Consider the following 5,768-nt stretch of genomic DNA (forward strand, 5'->3'; position numbering starts at 1 on the left):
GAAGAAAGCAAACAAGAAAAAGGAAAACAGAGAATAGGAAGAGGAAGGGATTATCTACGAAGTAAAGTGTAAAGCATGTCAGTGTGTGTACATAGGAGAAACAAAAAAGAGGCTGAAAGACAAGTTGAAAGAACATAGGGATGATGTACAAGAGAGAGAGGAATGCGTTATTTAAGCACCGAGAAAAACAGGGCATGGCATAGAGTGGGATGAGGCTAAGCAGATAGGAAGGGAGAAGAAAGTACTAGTGAGAAAATGGAAGGAGGCCAAGGAAATAGGGAAGAAAGAGGAAGAAGACACAATGAACTGGAATGGAAGACTGAAGATAAACAAGGAATGGAAGAAGGTGTTAGAAAGAGTGGAAAGGACAAGAGCGAAGGAGGAGAGAAGAAGGAAGAAGTATGAAGAAAGAAAGGATAAGGAAATAGAGCGTGAGATAAGGAGTCCAATCACATTCGAGATTAAAGGAAATGTTTATCTAAATCGCCTGTCAGGTGAATGAACAGTTGTCGGTGAAGGCCACCTGCTGGAACACCTGGAAAGGAATATTCCCGATAAACAACTTTCTAATAATCTTGTGTCTTGGGGGGGGGGAGTGATTTTTGTGTATATATCTATCTTCCTGTGTTGTACCTTTTTCATTTGTATTTGGTACGGAGTCTGAAGAAGACCTTGCTAGAAGGTTGAAACGTAACGTTTAGTTTATGTTTTAAAATAAAATAAATTCTGCCTTGGTCAGCATATTGAGTTTTTTGGTTAAAAAGTAAAGTCTATATTTGACATTGAAAACAGCCTATTAAACAAATCAAAATTTTGCTCTATTTCCTGTTCAACCAATAAGGAGGTCTAAACACAGCTTGGACACACGCAGTGGAAATTATGCAGGTAATTCTTCTCGTAACTTTAATACTTACCAATGAGCTCATTTTCAGGCGAGCATTTCGTTAAAAGTGTTTCAAAAAAATGTCTGAAGGAAATGTTATTAGTAAGAATTTAATTTTATTTTTGCTAGACACTCGAGCAAAGTAACTAGTAGAATTGGCCTCACCTCACCGTTAGTAATTGCAAGCAAGCAAGTCCTAACACTGCTATGGTCATCACAGCTCCCTCTGTTGTAACCTGCTCTCCTATTGAGGCGCTCCCACCTAAAAACTTTCCGAAAGGACTTTCCCGTACGCACGTGACGTACCTATATGTGGCGTTGAAGTCCGAAGGTGAAATAATTAATTTGACTGGCATTTGTGCTCATCACTGGAATGTCTGTGAACACAATAGCATGAATGACTGTCTCTTCAGCCATCGTTCGGAAGAGAATACAAGCGATGATTTTACTGTACGGCTGTGTGATCTGTCTTTGGGCTGTTCCAACATGCGAATGTCCGCTGCACACAAGGCTGGAATCTCATTATTGTAAATTGGTGTCATGACAGGCTGCAGGCAGTACCTGGCATTGATTTTCGCATTTGGTCCCACATAGTTTCTCCGTCTAGCTAAAATCCAGCTACGATCATCAGTCTCTTTGGAAAACTTTCTGTGGCGCAAAAAGTTATATTCTTCATTGGCTCGTCTGCACGTTTTTACCAATTTTTCCCCCACCATCATGTCCAAACTTCATCGCGACTACGAATTCCCAATGGCTTTCTTGTTATTCGACTTTCTGCACTAGTTTTCCCACCTCATGAGGGTTACTTGAACAACCCTGAAACAAGGAAAAAAATTACTTGTCTTTCTTTCTTTGATTTACTTTACTTTAGATGATACAAAATCTTTCCAACATTTGTTTTCCTTTCCTTAAATCTTCTTGTTATATTCTTGCCTTTATTCCATATTCTTAAAATAAATTGCATCTTCCTTACTTCCTTTCTTCTTGATTATTTCTTATACTACTAGTCCTCTTTCGTTCTAATTGTGTGTGTGTGCGTGTCTCTCTCTCTATCTCGCTTGCTTGTTTCTCTAATTCTCATTATCTCTCTTTCAATCTGTCTCCCTCCTATCATTTACCTTTCCTTCTCTCATTCTGTTCCTCGCTTCTTCTTTTTTCCTTCTCTCATTATTTCTTTCTGGTTTATTTGTTTACTGGTTTCTCTCTGGCTTGTTTCTCATTCTCACACTCTATGACTCTCTGTATTTTCTTTCTCTATTTTTATCTCTATCTCCTTTCTGTATAGACCTTCGATTCTCTTTATTTCTCTCTATCTCGTGCTCAGTCTCTTTCTTGCTGTAGTACACATTTTTTTGTCTGTCCCCCTTGTTTGTCACACGCTTTCATTTCCTTTCTTTTCTCATTATTTTTATTAAAATATTTCTATTATACGACGACTGGTAGCACATTACATGACGTTACACGGTTTTCAATATGTGTGTGCGCTTATAACTTCAATACATAGCTGGCTAATTTTGTTTCTGTTCCTCTTGAAAAATTTTCTGTTGGTGTCTTTGCATATATGCTGACCTTCAGAACCATTTGCAAGGCCAAGGTGAGGTAAATTGTACAGTTTAGTGTTCATCGGGACCCCTACAATAATTTAGGTTTTTCAGGCTCTGACGATGGGCTTTCAGGAAACCAAAAGTGTCTTCAATTCCTCTAGCACTGTTTCACTATTCGTACACTCCTGAAGTTTGCAAGGGATGTACTCTACCCAAAACCGATTTTCGGGAACGTTTCTTCATTTGTATGAAACCATGCTGCATTATACGAAGCTTGGTCACAGCGAGGCTCATTTTATGTTGTGTGAAGCTGCGAGAAACAAGATGCGGGTCTCGCTTATAGCACCAAATTCAAACACCTTCTTGGTCAAGTGCCTAAAAGCTTTCGTTGTCAGGCTGAATGTTACGTATTTAGCAAAATACACTATACAAATAGTAATGTATGAAAGAGATTTAAACCTAACCTAATCACGAAAGAATTCCAACGTTGTGAAATGTAGCGCTTGACCAAGAAGGTGTTTGAGTTTGGTGCGTTGAGTCATACCTAGAGGCACACATTTCTGGTAAATAAAAAAGCAAAATGTCGGTACAAAAACCGAGTCAATTTCGGGTTCAAAAGCGGTAAATAAAATAAAATTTACTGTTATAGCGGTGTATATAAAATGACATTTTGATTTTCAAAATGTGAATAAATCCCAAATTTGATTTAAAAGCTGCACTTATTACACAAAATAAACATATTCCATCTATTAGCACATTTATGTCGTTACCAGAATATTAAATTTATTCCTGTATAAAGGGGTCGATTTTTGCTTCTCAAATATTTACAGTAGAATTAATCAAATTTCCGTAAATTGCATAACTCACAGGATAATTCTGACTTCCGAAAGTGTCGCGTCGCTAAATAAACTCTAAATTTCGTGTAAGTATATTTCGCATTATTTCGTGACAAAACAGAGTAAGAAAATGCACCTCACACCTTTCGGAAACATGAAAAATTTCCAATACAATGTGTTATTTCACATTTCTTGTTTTCGACCAAAACGAAATATGTATACCTCTAGTCATACCCAAGATACATGGCTGTAGCGAACCTGAAGAGTTTTGTATCATGAGATGCTTCACGGGACAAAGCAATATTCGCCGCGAGGCTGCATCTTCGTGAAAAATGGCTGTAGAAGCCTATTTTGAATGGCGTGAGACAGATTTCATAAGTGGCTGCAGCGAGGCTACATCCTATAAAAGAAAGCCTGTGCAGCGAGGCTACTTTCGACTTAGCTAACTAATACTCACTTATTGCACATTACTCCACTTGGGCCAGAGCAGTCTTGGTCGAGGAGCCATTTCAACGTGCTGAATCCATATTTAGAATGCTCCTACAAGTCATAAATAACGCCATGAAGGCTGATGCTACTCCAGAGCTGTAATGCAAGAAAATGGGCCAATTACCAGCGTAGAGCGCCACGGAGAAGAAATGTCCGAATTAAGTAAGTCGATGCTTATTGAGAGAGCCAACGATTCTGCAAATTTGAAAAGTTTCTCGGTCTCCTCCTTGAAGGATGAAATTAAGGAAGGTTCGAAAGTCTCCCGCACCGGAGACGTTGCCTTTTTAAAGGGACTACCGCCGTGCCGTTTTATGCTGTAACTTATAACTTATTTTCCATTAGTGCCTGTAACGATGCTCCCTGCGCACCTATTTAGACCAAAATATGGATTTCTACTCCGTGACAAACGAGGGTCCCCTCTTCCTGCAGCCCCCCCCTTGTTGAAACAGAAAAGTTGTATGTTCCCATTCGCCGTTAGGAAAATTTATATGTGGCTATTTGGAAGTATCCCAGATCACATTAGCAAGCCATTAAAGTAAAATTGCCGAGGGTTGGGATATAATGTCGTTCGAGGAAGGAGGAAACAATATCTTTCAAGGGAACGGAAAAAATAGGAAAAATATGATAAGATGATACAGATCGTTGAGGGTTCTGGCAACATAAAGTATATATTTTTTATGGTTAAGAATGGGGACATCAAGGACAAATTGGTCAGAAAATGTGGTAAATTGTAGTGCTTTATACAGTTGTGCAGGAAAGTTGATTGTGGGATATAATTTGAAATGACAGTAATGTTCATAAGAATTCTGGTGAGTGATTTACTGAAAGAAATAATATGCTTGTGCGATTATTCGTAAAATATAAAGTGAGATGTATTGTACATGAATTTGTAAACATCAAAGTTATGGTTGATTTATATTAGCTTTTTTGTGGCGCTCTCTGTCGTCACATCTTCCTACCGGACTGTGAATCATCATCTTAATCTGTGAACTTCTATAATATTACCTATTTCAATCAGTTGTTTTTAATTTCATATTAAACAAGACATTTTGTTTTAAATCTCACTTCTGTATTTTCGAACATGAGGCTTTCGAAAATATTTTCTTGTAAAATGCATGGCAGCATGGCAATCATGACATTTTGCATTACTTCATGAGACGTCCCGGGCTGTGAATCGGACAGAGGTTCATCTTTAATAAAGTCTTTTTATGCTGAGGCATGTAGTCTTGGCATGTAGACTCGGGTTCGATCCCCGACGAGAAAAAACCGAGATTTACCCCACCTGTTCAAACGGCACCGGTGCCCACCCAGCGTCGTATAAAGTGGGTAATTGGAGGAAACTCTGGGTGGTAAAGGCGGCCAGGGGCGTGGTGCTGATCACATCACCCCAAAGAAAGTGTGGGGCCCTAACTTCCACCCCCACCCCCTATGCGCCTTTCATGGCGTGGTGCAAAACACAGTGGAGCACTTTTACTTTTACATTCTACACGTAAATAAAAACACATTACAATAGGGGCATTCCATGTGAAATGAACAAATGAAGAGGTACTTTTCAACCTTACATATGTTGATTCAATTGAAATTTGGCATACTGGAAGGGTCACCTGAGGTAGTAAAATGTGCAAAGTTGTAGATCCATATATTTGGTATTTCCGAAATTGCAGTGTTGCAAACTGCGATTTTGAGCAGTTTCTTCAAGATTCTGTTAATTTTAAGATGCAATATTTAGGCAATCAGGGCACCTATAGAAGTGATTTAGACGGTGTTGGAAAGGTCTTGAAGGGCTCTTTCACACGAAATATTAGGTGCTTTTGTCAGGATAAGAAAACAATTGAAGGTGGTGTAAACAAAACGTTGGTAGTCATTTTCTCAAAAATTGGTCTTTTAATTTTTTTCAAAGAATTATATGTCCTTCATACACTATTACTCAATAACTGTACAAAGCTTGAAAATGGAACGCCAATAGGATTCGGAGTTATGTTAGATTTTGGTTAAGCAAACGTAGGTATGATAGGT

The sequence above is a fragment of the Lepisma saccharinum genome, chromosome 4 (assembly GCF_977018435.1).
Source record: "Lepisma saccharinum chromosome 4, izLepSacc3.1, whole genome shotgun sequence".
In the NCBI taxonomy this organism is placed as follows: Eukaryota; Metazoa; Arthropoda; class Insecta; order Zygentoma; family Lepismatidae; genus Lepisma; species Lepisma saccharinum.